The following is an 18745-nucleotide window of genomic DNA, read 5'->3' on the forward strand; positions in this document are numbered from 1 at the left end:
TTTTTAAAGAGACAGAAATAAAACAAATTTGGCAAAATATTAACAATTGGTGAAACTGGGTGAGGGGTATAAGGCATTCCTCATACAAGTCTTGCAACTCTTCTATAAGTTGAAAGTTGTTCCAAATAAAAGGTTCAAAAACATTTTAAAAACTAGATATTCTGTATATTTATTCTGGTCCACTGAGCAAAAGTGCTTGATGACTCCATCTAGACTGGGCCTGCTCTGAAGGGGAAGGTGACAAGCATGTACTTGGCACAGATTTCAGGACATAGAGTCTCCATCAGACAGAATGCTGAGCCACTGAGTAGGCCAAGCACTCCATTCGAGTCAAGATCAACTGGCAACAGCACAGGCAGAGCCCTGAGGCAGGTGAGTCAGTTTAGGGCACAAGCTCTGGGACCAGACAAGCTTACAGTCCTTGCTTTGCCGCTCACTGGCTTTGTGACTGAGGGCAAGGAGCTCAACTTCTCTGCATCTCAGCATCTCCAGTAAATGGTGCTAACAATACCTACTTCACAGAGTGACAGTAAGGATTAGATTATGCAAAATGCATACAAACCTCTAAGCCTGGCACAAACACAGGTCATGATAAAAGTACGGCTGCCAGAAAACATCTTATTCACTCATTCATTCATTTGCCCCTTCACTCAAATCCACAAGCTTATATTTCAATAAGAGCCGTGCCAGGCACAGGGTGTCCAGCAATGTGCATAACCATTTCCTCCCTCAGAGGGTTTACATTCTAGGAGAAGCTGGCAGGTAAATAGACCATTACACTAAAAGTGTGACCAGGGGTGTGAATGGGCAGCGTGAGAGGAGGTTTAGCCCTGCGTGGGGACACTGGGACAGTCACCTAAGCCAACCTGAGGGGGCCAGGGAGGAGCTGCCATCTCAGCTGAGACCTGGAGGATGGGTAGGAGTTAGACAGGCAAAGGGGGGTCAGAGGGAAGGACATTCCAGCCGGTGGGAGCAGAAAATATAAAGCAAGACAGGTTGCGGAGCCTTTCAGAAAACAGCAGCCCAGGTATGTACCAGCAGAGGTGCCAGTGATGCTAGAGGTAGCATGTAGTGAGACATGTTTCTTGGTGATGAGGCTAAACAGAAAGGTAAGAGCCACAGAGAGATTCTCCAAGTGTTAAGGAGCTGGGGTTTGTCCTAAAGAAACTTCTGATGGATTATAAGCAGAGGACAGGCGAAAAATCATGCTGGCTTCAACCCACCCCTCCAAGACCAAGGCTGTGTGTGAAGCTCTGGCTGGAGATGATGATGGTGATAGGAACTAGGCTAGATTCCAGAAGAATCTGTAGAGAGCATAAAAGGTTTTGGTACTTGGGGCTTCCCTGGTGGCATAGTGGTTGAGAGTCCGCCTGCCGATGCAGGGGACACGGGTTCGTGCCCCGGTCCGGGAAGATCCCACATGCCGCGGAGCGGCTGGGCCCGTGAGCCATGGCCGCTGAGCCTGCGTGTCCAGAGCCTGTGCTCCGCAACGGGAGAGGCCACAACAGTGAGAGGCCCGCGTACCGCAAAAAAAAAAAAGGTTTTGGTACTTGCCTGAGGATAATTTAGAAGAGGGAGGAGTCTAGGAAAACTTGGGTTTCTAGGTCATGAGGGATATTTCCTTGGCTGGATGGTGTCCCCATTAACTGAAACAGGAACTATGTGGAAGGTGGTATAAGACACACAGGGAAGGAATGTTCTTCTGCTACTAGAAACTGGTAAGTTTATCAGTCACATGGGGTGGGGTAGGGTGCATCTGGGTGGGATGGGAGGGATAGAGAGAAGGTGGAGCAGGAGAGTATAATCTAAAGGGGTCAAACGTGATATAGAGATAAAGTTCCCCCTTCTCACAGTTTTGCCAAGGGCCAGGTTGACAAATTAAACATCTTGAGAACTTGTAATCCTCCCACTAAGAATTATGTGAAGAAATAGCTGACAACTGAAAAAATTTTAAGATGCATACATTCTATGTGCCAGCAAGTCCACTTCTAGAAACCTGTCCTGCAACTCTACTGGCGTTTGTGAACACAAGATGAACATACAAAGTCTTCCAATGGGGAATTAATAAATCAACCATGGTATGGCCTTACTATGGAATACAAGTAGCTATTAAAAGAATGAGGTAGTAGGGGTAAATCTACATGGGAAATGGAAAAAACTCTGAAATGTATTGAATAAAAAAGCAGACATAAGCAGTAGAACACCCCCTCTAATATTATCCCATTTCTGTTTACTAAAACAGTCATGTGGGTTTGGGAGCCAGGACTGTATTAGGTATGTGTGTGTGTAGGTACGTGCAGTATAAAGAAATGGAAAGATATATATTGAACAGTTAACATCCCAGGCATGAGAGTAGAATAGGGGAGAGAAGGTTAGGGGTAGGATAAAAGGGAACCTATAATTGCATTCACATGTTGTTTTGTTTGAATTTCTTTTACAATAAACATGTCTTCACATTACATGTATATATATTTTTAAACCATCTAAAAGTTGGAGGAGGACTTTGGGAGATGCAAAGAGAGCTCATTCAATAAATATTCTTTCAGTTTCTACTGTGCATCAAGCACTAATTAGACGCTGGGGATACCGCAGTGAACAATAGCAGTGGTGCTTCCCGCATAGATCTTACAGTCTAGCAGTGAATGCAGACCATTACACATGATTATAATAAGGAATGACAACACCTTGACCAAGAGTGATTAGGTCTTATTGGGGCACATAGGAGCCCTGGAAGAAATCAAGGATAGCTTTCTGGAGGCGGTGCCATCTAAACTGAGACCTGGAAGATTAGCAGGAGTTAGGAGAGAGAGTTTCCAGAAGATGATACTGCAGAGGTCACTGAAGCTGAAGAGACTGTTGGTGAGCAGCTGGGTAGAGCTGGGACCTTGTGAGAGAGGCAGAGTGAGACACGAGGCTGGGGTTTAAAGCAGGTCTAGGTTATGAAAGAGCAAGTGTGCGCCAGGCCATAGAATTTGGATTTTATCTTCACTGTGCCAACCACAGACAAGTTTTAAGCAAGGCAGCGAAATCTGCAGGTTTGCCCTTCAGAAAGATCACTCTGTCAGCAGTTCTTCTCAGTTGTGTACTCAGACATACGGATGGGATCAGTTGGTGGGAAAAAGGTAGAAGATTCAGGATCCTTGGTTTAAAAGAGAGACTGTAGAAGAGCAAGTCTGGCTGCTCTAGACCAGTTGAATTAATGCAGGCAAGCGAAGCAAGTGGCAGAGGTGGGAAACAAGCAGCTGACCATCTAGTAGAGAAGGAAAGCAGATAACCAGTAAGTACAAATAACCATATTAAATATTAAGGGTGAGGTAAATGCTAGAAGTCTAAACACTAACCCTGCAGCATGGAGAAAGGATTAGCTGATGGCGAGTGGGAGGACCAAAAACGATCCTGGACGAGGTGGTATTTGAAATGGGTGGTGAAGGATGCACAGAACCTTCAAGAAGCAAAAGTACACAGTAGCGTATTTTGTTAGAAGGAACTGCGTGGACACAGACAGAAAAGTCCAGAAAGAAGTTCCGTGGAGCTGGAGGGCATCGGTGCTTGTGAGTATGTCATGGAAAAGTATGTCTGAGAAAGCACTACTCAAGGTACTCGGCAAGATGGAAAAGTGAGTTGGGATCTGATACTGATGACAATACTAACTCACAGGAATGGCGCTTGTGCCAAGCTCTGTTTCTCAAAACACCTGGCATAACATGTATGCGCTTCCTTGTCTGTTGTCTGAATCTGCACTAGACTGAAAGTTCCATGAGGGTCAGTCTCATTTACCACTATCCCCCAAAGCCCACTTCAGTGGCTGGCTTCTAGTAAGTGCTCAACCAGTATTTGTTGAATGAGTACGTGAATGAGTGAATGTAAAGTGGGAGAGATAAAATGTAAAGCCCTTCATACAGGAGATGGCATAAAATATAGAGGTATTTAATAAATTGTAACTACTATTCATAGTTATATGAATATTAGTTACAGTAATAGTCATTATTATCATCATGCCTTGGGGAGAATTAGAAGAAAATTCAATTCTTCCAATTGGGTTAGGGAGGTTGGCCAATTATCTTGTCAAAACATCTTGATTAAAATATTTCATTACTCCTGAAAGTTCATTGACTATACCATAAACTTAAAATCTTTAGCAAGGTTTTCAGTCTTTCGTTCTTTAATTCCAGCCTAATTCTAAGAAGTTCAAGGTTCATTCTCTAGAGGCTATTATTCTTCCCTGATCCCTACCCCTATAGAGCCAACAGTTTCTTTCCTCTTAGTTCACTGGCAAACTCAAAAGCCTTGGGTGGTGGGGGGGGAGATGGATATTAACATAAAGGCGTTAAATAAACAATAATAACAATATCCAGCGTTAAACCATTCCCTAGAACTATGCGAAAGCAAATTACTCATTAACAACCTACCAGTAGGTATTATTCTTGTTACCACTCCCCTCGGTGAGTCATTTACCCAAGGTTGTGGTTCCTAGTAGGGGACCTGGGACTTGAACTGCCCCGAAGTCCACATGATCAACCTCTCTACCATTTTCTCTGTTCTGACAGCAGAGTTTCAATGAAAGGCAGTGAATCCAAAATTTGGATTTTATTCGGTGTCAGGCTGTAACTTGGAGGAAGGATCCTGACTCTATTCAGGGATTGGCTCCCAGTCACATTTCTCCCTATGTTTAGGGAGACAAGTCGAGAGAAAACAGGGAAGTTAGCTGGAACCTGATCCCAGGAAATTGTCCTTTACTTGGTAAGAAATGGAGAAACAAAGGGAGTTTGAGCAAAGTGACACAGCTGGTTAAGTATCTGTGTGACACCTCTGAGAAAGCACTACTCAAGGTACTCAGCAATATAAAAATAGTTGTTTACCAGCTAAATGTGATTAGTCCTGCCCACAGGGAGTTTATGGTCTAGTGAGGGTAAAGCACACACACACTTCTTGGGCACAAAGTGAGGAGAGCCTGACAAACGCCAAACCAGCCTCGAAACGTGTCAACTTCCCATTAGTAGGCAGGAAGGTGACGTGACAGGCTTGGAGACCGGGAGCTGAGGGATCTGTGATTCAGTTCCCAGCCCGCAGGCTTTCCTCCTTTTGCTAAGTACTAATTGAAGGTAATGCCTAAGGCCTTTATCACCTCCTCACCAGAAATCTGCATTTCCATTCATATTAATTTCTCCCTGGAACCAGAAATCTCTAGTTCAAAATATTCCCCTCAAACGAAGCTAGTCTTTTGCATTAAATTAATCCTAACTACCTCAAGCCGGCCTCCCCCAGATTCTGGCTGCTCTAATGTAATTTGTCATCTGCAAAAGGTTGAAAAAAAGAGGAAATCTCCAAGGCGTTCCCTGGGTGTAAAACCTGAACAGGAGAAATGGTCTTTTTTTTTTTTTTTTTTAATACTTATTTATATATTTATTTGGTTGCACCAGGTCTTAGTTGTGGCAGGCGGGCTCCTTAGTTGCTGTTTGTCGGCTCCTTAGTTGTGGCATGTGAACTCTTAGTTGTGGCATGCATGTGGGATCTAATTCGCTAACCAGGGGTCGAAATTGGGCCCCCTGCATTGGGAGTGCAGTGTTAACCATTGCGCCATGGGGAAGTCCTGTCTTTTATTTTTTTATTTTTTGGCTGGGCCATGTGGCTTGTGGGATCTTAGTTCCCGGACCAGAGATTGAACCTGGGCCCTGGCAGTGAAAGTGCCAAGTCCTAACCACTGAACCGCCAGGGAATTCCCTCTGTTTTTTCTTTTAATATAAGAAATCACTCTTTAAGAACATATGCTTCACTAGTTTTATTTTTCACACGATTACAAAAGTTATAAATGCAATGAGCAACTGTAAACAGTATTACAGAGACTAAATCCTCCATAACCCCACCTGTGAAAGATAACCATGGTTAGCAATGTGGTATGTTATCACCTCCAACTTCTGATTAACTTTTAGACTACTAGATAAGAAATAGATAGGCAGATAGATAGTATTAATCCACACTTACATAAACAAATAGCAATATATGCTGTTTTGCATCTTTTTTGGAGTTTTCTTTCTTTTTTTATTTATTAAAGTATAGTTGATGTACAATATTAAGTTAGTTTCAGGTGTACAACATAGTGATTCGACATTTAAATACATTATGAAATGACCACCATGATAAATCTAGCAACCGTCTGTCACCAATTATTATAATATTATTGACTGTATCACTTATGCTGTATATTACATCCCCATGGCACATCACGGCTTACCCTTTTTGTCCCCCAGGAAAAATAAAGACAGAAACATCTATATCATTTACAGCGCATAGATTCAGATCATGGAAATATTAGTCAGAATCCAGACGTCAGACTCTGAATGAAGTAGGGAAGATTGATAAAGTCCATTAGTTTTAGGCAGGAGATTGAAGAAGCAAAAGACTTTGATGGATGGAGAAATGCTTTTCTATGGGAAAAGATAATGTTCTAGTTTGGAAAGATTAATTTGGAAATCTCTAGTGTTCAGCTGGAAATTTTACAGTGCTTTAAAAACTTATCTTGGGGCCACTACATCGAATACATTGTTATCAGACAAAATAAGTACTTTTGTGGTTAGGTAAGGCAGCATTAGAAACTCTGAAGGGCAGCTTTTCTCTGGGAAATCACACTTGCTTCAAACACAAGAGCTGGTGGCTCTGTGCCACCAATACTCAACAGTCACATAGACACTCCTGCACCTAGAGGACCAAAACAGCAGAGAGGAGGGTGCAACACGTTGGTCAATCCAGCTGAAAGATCTGTGACTTGGGTGATGGCTCAGGCACTGGCTGGCTGTGCAACCCTGGACAAGCGACTTAACATAGCTACACCTCCGCCCCCTTCCTTATAAAGTGAAGGCATCCATAGGATGCTTTCCAAGGTATTTTTCAGCTCTGTAAACTGTCAGGTTGTGAGTAAGCTAAAAGTTACTAATTCTTGGTGCTGGGGTGTATCAGATCGACCTGGCGAGCCAGTAAAAAGCACTGAGGGTAGGACCTGGCCCTGGGATGTGTATCAAGTTCCTGGGGGATTCTCATACTCACCAAAGTTCGAGAACCACTGAGTTAGGGAAAGGATGAGAGTCAGAGCAGAGTTTTTTAAAAACATGTAGCTATTGTGAGAATTAGTGGGATGATACAGTAAGGTGTTAAGTGGTACTAAAATATCATTTTTTTTTTTTATCATAGGGGCCTTATTTACTGAATGACTTTACTTCTGGGAAGGATAAATTCTTAATTGTGGTCAGGTCCTCACTGACTGGTAAAAATGTCTCCTGCATTGGGAACCCCCCCCCCACACACACACACAGTGGACACTTTGCCCATCTGACCCTTAGCAATCCCTCTTAGGTGCTACTGTTTCCTTTTTTCAGATGTGTTTTAGATCTCTCCATTGCTCAGAACACTAATACCAACTCTTCCAACATGTGTCTTACTTTAAAGTTTTCGAAGCACTTGCAGATTCATTTCATTTGATTTCACACTCCTCCAGTGAGGTAGTGGGACAAGTATCACTATATCTATTTGATGATGCCAATTTCCCAGGGCCCCCAAATGCTTTCTTAGAGACACTGGACAATGTGCCCATTGAGAATAAGGGAGGATGTTTTGTTCCCTGTTGTATTCTAATCAGCTAGAATAGATATACTCACATATATCTCCTCACAAAAGAGTAGATGTTCAGGAGAATCAAATATAAATACTAATTTTTGCTACTCTGATTTCCTAAAGATGCTATATTTTGATCTCAGTAAGGACTATCTCTTGTTCATCTCGACCAGAACTTAAACTCTGAGAAGGCAGAGATTTTTGTCTGGTCTTTTGATTTCTGTAACCCAAATGCCTAGAACACTGTCTGGCACATACTAAACATACAGTAATTTTTTTAAATAAACAAACACATTTTATCGTTAATGCCTAACCTACTGCCTAGACCAGATATATGTTTACTAAGTATGTGATGAATGAAATACCATAAGAGAAAAAAACCTTAAATATTAAAGCTAATAAAATCAAATTATCTCATCTCTAATAGAATAATTATCGAATAAACATCCACTAGAAACTACTAAACCATCAATAAATGACTATGTGCTGTTTGATTTTTAAGCATATATACTGTATATGTATTTCTATGATTTAAAAAATCAATTTAAAAATTACATGTGTGTTTTTTCACAAGGTAAGTGAAAAGGCAGCTTTGCAATATGATTAGAGTTAAGTAAAATAAAATCCATGAATGCTAAAAAAGACTAGGAATCTTGATTATGTCAAGATAAATGAGTTAATGGCCGATTTTCGTGTTCTTTTCTTATCCATATTTTCTGAATTTTCTATACTACACATGCATTGTTCTTGTAATAAGGAGAAAAAAGAGAAAATAGAAGAATAGATGGCAGGAAATATATTAAAATTCTAACAATGTAATGTGGTGGTGAAAGTATGGGTTATACTTTTTAAAATTATTTTCTCTTCTTTAAATGTTTTTAAATCACTTATTCAACAAAAACAAAATTATTATAAGAAACTTGCAAAAATCTAATTTGCTATGCAGTCTGAGATATACTCTGCAAATATTTGTCAGTAACTTGAAGCACGCACCGAGCGTCAAATTTGGAAAAAGGAAACTTTTACAGGTTATCAGTAAAAGCCATAGTTGTGGCTTCCCTGAAAATCCCAGGAACTTTTAGCTATGGGCACCAAAATATGCCCAGAGTGCTGACGGTGGGGTGGTGAGTGGGGGTGGAAGGAATGGGGGAGCGTCTGTGGAATCCTTAATATTCCCATAGACCTTCTATGGCAGGAATGATTGATGGATGATATATAATTAATTTCACTTGACAAGCATAAAGGAAAAATTTCCCTGAGCCACTGTAACCTGAGCTAATGAAACCCTATTTAAGCAAGGGTGTGTATTTAGACTGGATCTTACCTTAGTGACTTAGCCATTAGTAGGAATTCACTGTTTACCTTTAGGATTCTTATCAGTACTTAGGCTCTGTTTGCATGTGATTTTCACCTGATTGCTCAACGTGCTCAGCGTTATATGATTTGGGAAGAAATGAAAACTTTGCAAGATCACAAAAAGCTAATCTCAACTATCTAATCTGCTTAAAACTTTATGATTTTCTCTTCTCTTTCAGCATGCACTATGGCTTTCTCTGAAAAGATTCTGTGAACAAACAAGACACCTGTTTCAGGTCTTGTAAAATACCAGATCCTTCCAATTCCTTTAAGGCTTTTAGAGATGCAGGCCATGTTATCAGAAATAAACACCCTGCCCCAATTGCTTCTCCAATCCCACTGGGGCAACACCTTTGAGAATCTCCCCTGGGGTCTGCTCTCCATGAGACCCCCTCTACAGAAAGTTCTAGAAAAAAAAAAAGATGAGCTCTAAGAGTTCATAAAGAACTTTTGGGAACCCACAACTGGTTAACCCTGGACAGGAAACCAGGAGATCTGGATTCTGGTGGTACTTTACCCTGTCATATGACCTTGGACAAATCACCCAACTTTTAGAACCTCCATTTCCTATTTGTACAAGGAAAGAATTGAAGTAGATAACCTCTAAAATCTGTTTCAGTTCTAAAATTCTCTGACTCAAAAGAAATCCCCCATGAAGGTCAGTGGCAGGAAGGCCCAAGGTGGACTGATGGACCCTACTTCACAGTAAGACAAAGGGGAACCTAAGGCAGGGTCTAAGCCACAGGGAAAACGTAAGGTATTCCCATCTCACTCTACTCTTGGAAAACTGGGAAGTAAGAGTGTAGATTCAACACTCCTTAAGCGGTCCTCGGAATAAGAGGCCTGGATGCATCGGGTGAGTTGGCATTTGTCTTTCTCCTGGATGGTTGGAGCTGTGTTTTTATTCCCATGGCAAAGAAACAAGCTCATAGCTGTGCCATGCGGAAGTGTTCATGAATAATTAGGGGACAGTGACAGCTGAACACCAAAAGGATTGGTTCTGTGAGCCCTTGGATTTGGGCAGCCTTGAGAACCCTCTACACAAGACCTAGTCTAGGGCTGCTTTAATGTCATCCAGCGCCTGGGGCGAGCTACAAGCTCCGGCACTGCCTTCACTTATCCCCACCCAAATGTCTGGCCTCTGCTGGGTGTGCTCACAGGGGCTGGCACAGATCCGTGGCGGGGGAGGAGGGAGTGTTCTGGGAGCAGCTTTCTCCCCCACTCCCTGCCCAGGAACCATGTGACGGCCTGCGAAGGTCTCCAGGCTGAAGAGGTTTTTTGATGCCTGCTTAGCCCTACACATCCCACCTTTGGTAGGCGCCTACATCCCTTCCTTACTCTTCCTTGGGAGCCCTGGCTCCTTGCCTTCTGCACTCTTGCTGCCACTTAAGGTACCTCAGAGGGAAACCCTGGAGTCAAGCCCTGTTCCCCCTTCCCACCTCCTCCCAGCATCCGGTCTCACTTCCACATCAATACTCGGTCAGTCTTCCCAAAGCATCACGGGATATCACTTACCAGTTCAAAAATCCAGTATCACCTATTTCCTAGCAAACTAAATCCAAATTTCTTAATCTAACCTTCAACATTCTATTACCAAATTCTCTCTAGCATATGCCAGGCATTCCAACTTAAATGGAAAATCCCCACAAAGCAGCCCAGACTTACCCATCTGCACATTTTGCCCACTCCACACACACGCACGCACACACACACACACACACACACTCCACCTTTGTAGAGCTCACTCATCCTGCAAAGTCTAGCTTAAATGACTCCTTTTTTGGGAAGCCTACCTAGCATCTCTCAACCTAAAATCTTCTGAACTCCCTTAACTTTATGATTCACACCTGTTTGGAGACATTCAACACTTTCTAGTTAAAATCATAGTATGCTTTTTAAGGAACAAAGAATCACTAACAATTACAACCTTTTAATCTTTGTATGTCTATAGCAGAATATATGCTACATAGAAGGTTCTCAATGAATGCTCAATGAACCAAGAGTAGAGGTCACCCAGATACTGCAAGCTAATTATTACACACCTCTGGGTTGCTAAGGTGAAAAGCAGATGTGAGTAACAGAAATTGGAATCGATAAGTTGGAAATACAGTAGCCCCCCTTATCCACAGGATATATGTCCCAAGACCTCCAGAGGACGCCTGCAACTACAGATAGTACTGACCCTATATACTCTTGGTTTTTTCTATACATACATACCTATGATAAAGTTTAATTTATAAGTTAGGCACAGAAAGAGATGAACAACAACTAATAATAAAATAGAAGTATAACAATATACTGTAATAAAAGTTATGTGAATATAGACTCCCTCTCTCTTTCTCAAAATATCTTATTGTACAAATTTAACGTCTGTTCCATCTTAACTAAACACCTGTCACGCACTGTGACCGTAAGTTTTGCAATTTGAGGTGCAACAGCAGAACTAGCAGGAACGGGGCTTCCCTGGTGGCGCAGTGGTTGAGAGTCTGCCTGCTGATGCAGGGGACACGGGTTCGTGTCCCGGTCCGGGAAGATCCCACATGCCACGGAGCGGCTGGGCCTGTGAGCCATGGCCGCTGGGCCTGCGCGTCCGGAGCCTGTGCTCCGCAACGGGAGAGGCCACAACAGTGAGAGGCCCGCGTACCGCAAAAAAAAAAAAAAAAAAAAAACTAGCAGGAACTTCTTTTTCCCTCAAAATTTCACAGACAGAAGATTCATTCTTACTGTAGATCTTAGCAACCTCAACATACAGTTTTTTTCTTTCCTTATTAAGTCAAGGACTTTCACCTTTTCACCTACAGCAAGCACTTTACGGCTTCTCTTTGGCGGAGCCCAACTGCCAGCATCATTACTCTTTCACTTTGGGGCCTTTATAAAGTAAAATAAGGGTGCCTTGAACACGAGCAGTGTGATACCTCCATAGTCGATCTGATAACCGAGATGGCTACTCAGTGACTAACGGACAGGATATACTGGACAAAGGGATGAGTCACGTCCTGGGTGGGATGGAGCAGGATAGCAAGAAGTTTTATCTTGTTACTCAGAACAGCCCACAATTTAAAACTTAGAAATTGTTTATTTCTGGAATTTTCCATCTAATGTTTTTGGACTGCAGATGCTCACAGGTAATGGAAACTGAGGAATGGCAAACCGCTGGTAAGGGAGACTACTGTACATGCTTCTTTCTCTTAAAGTTTCTAATGAAGGATAAACTGTTTTTCACAAATCAAGATGGTATATCTCAGCCACTTTTTTCTGTCACAGATTCTTACAAAATACTAAGGAAACTGATTGACCCTCTTCCCATAAAAAGGTACATATACACTTCCAGACACATATTCATGTACAGTTTTAAAACTTTTTATTTGGTAATAATTTCAAACTTATAAAAAGTTGAAAAAAATAAATATGTTATAGAAATATCCATATACTGTTTATCCAAATTCACCTGTTAACACTGTTTGCTTTATCATTTGATCCCTCTAGCTCATTCATTCTTGCTCTGTGTGTGTGTGTGTGTGTGTATATATAAATGAAATTTTTTCTAAACAATTTGAGGATTGGTTATGTACATCAAAGCCCTTTACCCCTAAATACTTCAGTGTGTGTTTCCTAAAAATACAGATATTCTCTTATGTAATCACAGTAGTTTCCACTTTATAAATTTGTATGTTTTAATCTAATTCACTCTCCCTATTCCAACTGTGTCAGTTCCTCTAATATTACCCTTTATAGCATTGTTTTTCCCTCCAGTACAGGATCCATTCTCCGGTCAGGTATTGCATTTAATTGACATGCCTCATTAGCCTCATTTAATCTGGAATATTTCCATAACCTTTCTTTGTCTTATTTTGATATTGGCATTTTTGAAAAGTAAATATCCTTCATCTTTTTAAAACAAATTAAATAGAACATTCTTTGTTTTGGGTTTGTCTGAGGTTTCTTCCTGGTTAGATCGAGGCTTTGCATTCTTGGATGGCAAACTGCGTTGGGGATGCCATATCCTCCACTGGGAATATCCATCCATTCCTCATTGGTGAGGTTCATTTTGACCATCCAGAAAAGGTGTTGCCCAATTTCTCCACTGTATATTTGCTGTGCTTTGTTGTCTCTTGCAACTATAACAATCTGTGAGGAGACACTTTAAGACAATGCAAAGATCCTGCTCTCCATCAAATTTCCTTTAGGAATAACTTGAAGGCATTCACAGACCTCTGAGGGCCATCTGTGCATGCAGGGTTAAGAACAAAAGTTATGAGTTTGCTGTTTTTCTCTGGCAGGGGCACTGAGTTTGCATAAGGTCAATCACATATATGTTCCTAGCACTACGTGGACACTGGAATAAGAAAAACTCCACCTCTTGGGAGTTCCCTAGTGGCACAGTGATTAAGAATCCACCTTCCAATGCAGGGGACAAGGGTTTGAGCCCTGGTCCGGGAAGATCCCACATACCGTGGAGCAACCAAGCCCTTGCGACACAACTACTGAGCCTGAGCTCTAGAGCCCGTGAGCTACAACTATTGAGCCCACGAGCCACGACCACTCTAGCCACGACCGTGTGCCTAGAGCCGGTGCTCCGAAACAAGAGAAGCCACCGCAATGAGAAGCCTGCACACAGCAACGAAGAGTAGCGCCTGCTCATCCAACTAAAGAAAGCCCAGGCGCAGCAACGAAGACCCAATGCAGCCAAAAATAAATAAAGAAAAATATATAAATTTATTTAAAAAAAAAAAAAGAAAAACTCCACCTCTTGCCAGCTCTGCAATTTTTCACCCAGGTTGCTGTGAGCATTAAATGAGATTGGAATAGAGGGTTCCTAACTGAGTCCCCAGCATACGGCCTGTATTTAATCAATGTTAGTACCCTTTCCCTCCTTATGAATAATTTAATGCTACTGAGGTAGAGTAATTTGTGCCCAAGAATCCAAAGGAAAGCAACGTCCTGTGAGAGGCACTCAGCCACAGTCTTTTGAGATCAGGATGAGTGGGACCTTGGGCAAACTTCTTAACCTCTCTGTGCATCCGTCCCTGCATCTGTAAACAGGGATAATAACACAACCTAACCTGTAATGTTGTTAGGGTTAAATGAATTAATACATGTAGAGTGCCAGGCACAGAGTAGGCACTGTATAAATGTTAGCTCTTACAGGTAGAATGTAAGCTCAATGAGGGCAAGGATTTTGCACCCTAATATATACCTGCCTAGAAGAGAGCCCTGCACATAGTAAACAATGACACCCCCAAGGAATGACTCAGAAATGCTAAGAAATCAGAAAGGGCCTTGAATTCTCCAGCTGATGTATAGTTTCCTACTTGGCTTGCCATTGCCTGCAGCTGGCTGAGAGAACTTGTCAGACCCTGGGTAGGACAAAATTCTGAAGAATACTCTGCTCCTACCAGCTCGTGGCAGACAATTTCTTAGTTGGAAGCTTTGTTTGGTTTTCTTTTGTTTTTTTGACTTCTTCAATTCCTTTATTTCTTTTTTAATTTAATTTTATTTTATTTATTTATGGCTGCATTGGGTTTATATATATATATATCAATTTATTTAATTTATTTATTTATTTTGGCTGCTTTGGGTCTTCGTTGCTTCACGCGGGCTTTCTCTAGTTGTGGTGAGCGGGGCCTACTCTTTGTTGCGGTACGCGGGCTTCTCATTGTGGTGGCTTCTCTTGTTGCAGAGCATGGGCTCTAGGCACACGGGCTTCAGTAGTTGTGGCTCGTGGGCTCTAGAGTGCAGGCTCGGTAGTTGTGGTGCACGGGCTCAGTAGTTGTGGCATGCAGGCTCTAGAGAGCAGGCTCAGTAGTTGTGGTGCACGGGCTTAGTTGCTCCCCGGCATGTGGGATCTTCCCGGACCAGGGCTCGAACCCGTGTCCCCTGCATTGGCAGGCGGATTCTTAACGACTGCGCTACCAGGGAAGTCCAGAAGCTTTGTTCTCTTATCACAGGACAGGAGAGCAAAGGCCAGAAGCAGGTGCAGCCAACCAGGGCAGGCTGAACAGTCTGGTTGGCGGAAAACTCCCCCAAGTCCTCACCTCCAGTAGAAAAAGGGAAATAACTACACTGTAGGCCTGCCTAGTGCACTGCCTCCTTTCAAAACACTTTGATCTCTGGTTTAACCAACTTAACTGCAAAGTAGGGATTCCCAAGCAGTAGGTTACTTCAGGAGGTTGTGGTTAGCAAGTGCATATTGAGAGCAAGCATTGTCTGTAGACTGAATAAACAGCGTGTCTTTCAAAGGTGAGCTACACCCTCAGCAGGCTTGGAGGTGGTGATTAGAATATCTGAAAGCACAGTTTCCCATCCCTCATAAAAATTGTTGAAAATGCAGATTCCAAGGCCTCACTTCCAAACAGCTAAATCAGCATTGGTGGGAGAAGGGTGGCTGGAAGTGGTGATGGGGGTGAAATGGAGATGGGGGGAGGTGGAGGAGTGGCAGTGGTGAGGGGTAACAAAGCAGGAATCTGCCTTTTAAAAAAATTAATTAATGAAGTTTATTTTTTAGACCAGTTTTAGGTTCACAGCAAAACTGAGCAGAAAGTACAGAGTTCCCAAATACCTCCTGCCCCCGCACACACTCACAACCTCTCCCACTATCAACATTCCCCACCACAGCAGTCCATTTGTTACAAATAATGAACCTACCTTGACACATCATTATCACCCAAAGTCCATAGTTCACATTACGGTTCACTCTTCTCTTTTCTTTTTTTCTTTTTTTTTTTTTTTTTGCGGTACGCGGGCCTCTCACTGCTGTGGCCTCTCCCGTTGCGGAGCACAGGCTCCGGACGCACAGGCTCAGCGGCCATGGCTCACGGGCCCAGCCGCTCCGCAGCATGTGGGATCCTCCCGGACCGGGGTACGAACCCGTGTCCCCTGCATCTGCAGGCAGACTCTCAACCACTGCGCCACCAGGGAAGCCCTACGGTTCGCTCTTGATGTTGTACATTCTGTGAGTTTTGGCAAATGTGTCATGATGTTTATCCACCATTATAGTATCATATAGAGTAGTTTCACTGCTGTAAAAATCCTCTGTGTTCCACCTATTCATCCCTCCCTCCTCTCTAACTTCTACAACCATTGATATTTTTACTGTCTCCATAGCTTTGCCTTTTCCAGAATGTCATACAGTTGGAATCATACAGTATGTAGTCTTTTCAGATTGGCTTCTTTTACTTACCAATATGCATTTAAGATTCCTCCATGTTTTTTCATGGCTTGATAGCTCGTTTCTTTTTAGTACTGAATAGTGTTCCACTGTCTGGATGTACCACAGTTTGTTTATCCATTCACCTACTGAAGAACATCTTGGTTGATTCCAGGTTTTGGCATTGTAAAGCTGCTATAAGCACCTCTGTGTAGGTCTTTGTGAGAACATAAGTTTCAACTCATTTGGGTAAATACCCAAGGAGTGTGATTGCTAGATTGTATGGTAAAAGTATGTTTAGTTTTGTAAGAAACTGCCAAGCTGTCTTCCAAGGTGGCTGTACCATTTTGCATTCCTATCAGCAATGAATGAGAGTTCTCTTGCTTCACATCCCTGCCAGCATTTAGTGGCGTCAGTGTTTTTGATTTTGGCATTCTAATACGTATACAGAGGTATCTTATTTATTTTTATTTTTGGCTGCGTTGTGTCTTCTTTGCTGCGTGGGGCTTTCTCTAGTTGCAGTGAGCGGGGGCTACTCTTCCTTGCGGTGCTCGGGCTTCTCATTGCGGTGGCTTCTCCTTTTGTGGAGCACGGGCTCTAGGCATACAGGCTTCAGTAGTTGTGGCACATGGGCTCAGTAGCTGTGGCTCGCGGACTCTAGAGCACAGGCCTAATAGCGTGGTGCATAGGCTTAGTTGCTCTGCAGCCTGTGGGATCTTCCCGGATCAGGGCTCGAACCCATGTCCCCTGAATTGGCAGGCGGATTCTTAACCACTGCGCCACCAGGGAAGCCCTCATTGTTTTAACTTGCAATTCCCTAATGGCTTATAATGCAGAGCATCTTTTCAGAAGCTTACTTACCATCTGTTTATTTTCTTTGATGAGGTGTCTGTCCAGGTCTTTTGCCTATGTTTTAATTCAGTTGTTCATTTTCTTATTGTTGAGTTTTAAGACTTCTTTGCATATTTTGAATAACAGTCCTTTATCAGATGTGCCTTTTGTAAACATTTTCTCCCAGTTTGTGGCTTGTCTTCTCGTTCTCTTGAGGAATCTGCCTTTTTAACCAGCTCATTCATATATGCAATAAAGTTCATGCTCTGTGCTTTCTGCTCAAACTGAAGAGTGAGGCAATCTTTCCTTCAGCCATCAAAGCATAACAATGCACTTTAATTTTGCTTTTAAGCGCAATCCTATAAACACTCAAAGTTATAAGTGTATGATGAATGTAATTCAAATGTGCATTTGTGAACATCCCCAAATGTATCTTTAATCCAGTTTTATGAAGAAGTCAAGAGACCTGAGTTCTAAAAGGAATTTGGCTACTAATTAGCTATATGACCTTGGACGAGTCTCTGTCCACCTCTAGACTCCAGCTTCCTCACATGTAAAATGAAGGGGATGAATTAGATGAGCTTTAAATTTCCCTCTGGCCCTGTGGTTCCGTCTTTTCCATCAAAGCCAAGGCAAGGAGCATATTACTGTCAATGAAACTTCTGAGTAAACATGGGTGGGCACATATTAATGAGAAATGCCTTTGACTTGGCATCCCCTAGACTGTGGGTAACAGTCTTCATAGTCAGGATTTAATGCAGATTTGACTAATGCATAGATGAAACAAGGTTAGTGTCTCCACAAAAGTGCCACTGTGGTCGGTAAAACAAACCCAAATTGATAATGGCTAAATTTAAATGAGAAACTCTGTGTGTACATATACACAATTACATATAGGGCAGAACATAGGAAATTTCAGACTCAACAGAGTTTGTGAATGCAAAGAGAAACAAAAATAGAAACCATCAAATAGCCAGATGGCTGAGCTTTCTATTTTTAAATATATCATGAGTTCTGTGGGAGTATGTCAATGAGTAGCACTAAGAAAAATGTGGTAACCTTGAGCGTTTCTGTTTTCTAAACAAAACAATATCACACAGGGTGTCAAATAGCAAAGAAATTATATAATGAAATGAAAGAAATGAATGCTTTTAAGTTCATGAAGCCCAGCCTTTACTATTACACCATGATTCAAAGCACTAATCAAATGTTTTTCCTACTTGAAGCTGCGAGTTATTTATAGTGACTGTAATATTTCCAAGGAATACCTAAATTAGTAGGTAAAGTTACCTTTTTTTCCTGCTCTCAAATTTCTACACTCAACTTCTTTTCAAATGTCCTCGTATAGTCATGGCGTAGCCACAAAACGTGACAGAATAAACATATCCACGGGTCATCGATGAGCCGAACTCTGTGAAACATCTAAGAAAATGTGTTTGGAAAAGGTCTGCACAGTTTAGAAGAATTTTAGAGTAACTCACGAATCAGCTAACCCAGTCAACAGATTACTCACTTAAGAATGATATAATTACTTTCAGTTTGCTTAAAGCCAGGGAAAAGTTGACACAGCGATTAAAGGAAAATGGGTGAAAAAAATAGAGTTACTTTATGCCAACTAAATTCAGGCTGTTCCAAGGAGTAGGCCCAAGGCTTATTTGAGGAAAGATTATCTTGACAAATTGGATAAACATTTTCTGCATGACAGGACGCTGATGGAGAGTCTGTTCTGCAAGCACACCTGGTGGTGGTTTGCTTAGTGTTTGACCAAGGTGTTCAGCTTGCCCAAGTTCTCCCAGGGGCTTTGTT

The sequence above is a fragment of the Monodon monoceros genome, unplaced genomic scaffold (genome assembly GCF_005190385.1).
Source record: "Monodon monoceros isolate NGI ecotype Baffin Bay Population unplaced genomic scaffold, NGI_Narwhal_1 Super_Scaffold_11, whole genome shotgun sequence".
NCBI classification, from domain to species: Eukaryota; Metazoa; Chordata; class Mammalia; order Artiodactyla; family Monodontidae; genus Monodon; species Monodon monoceros.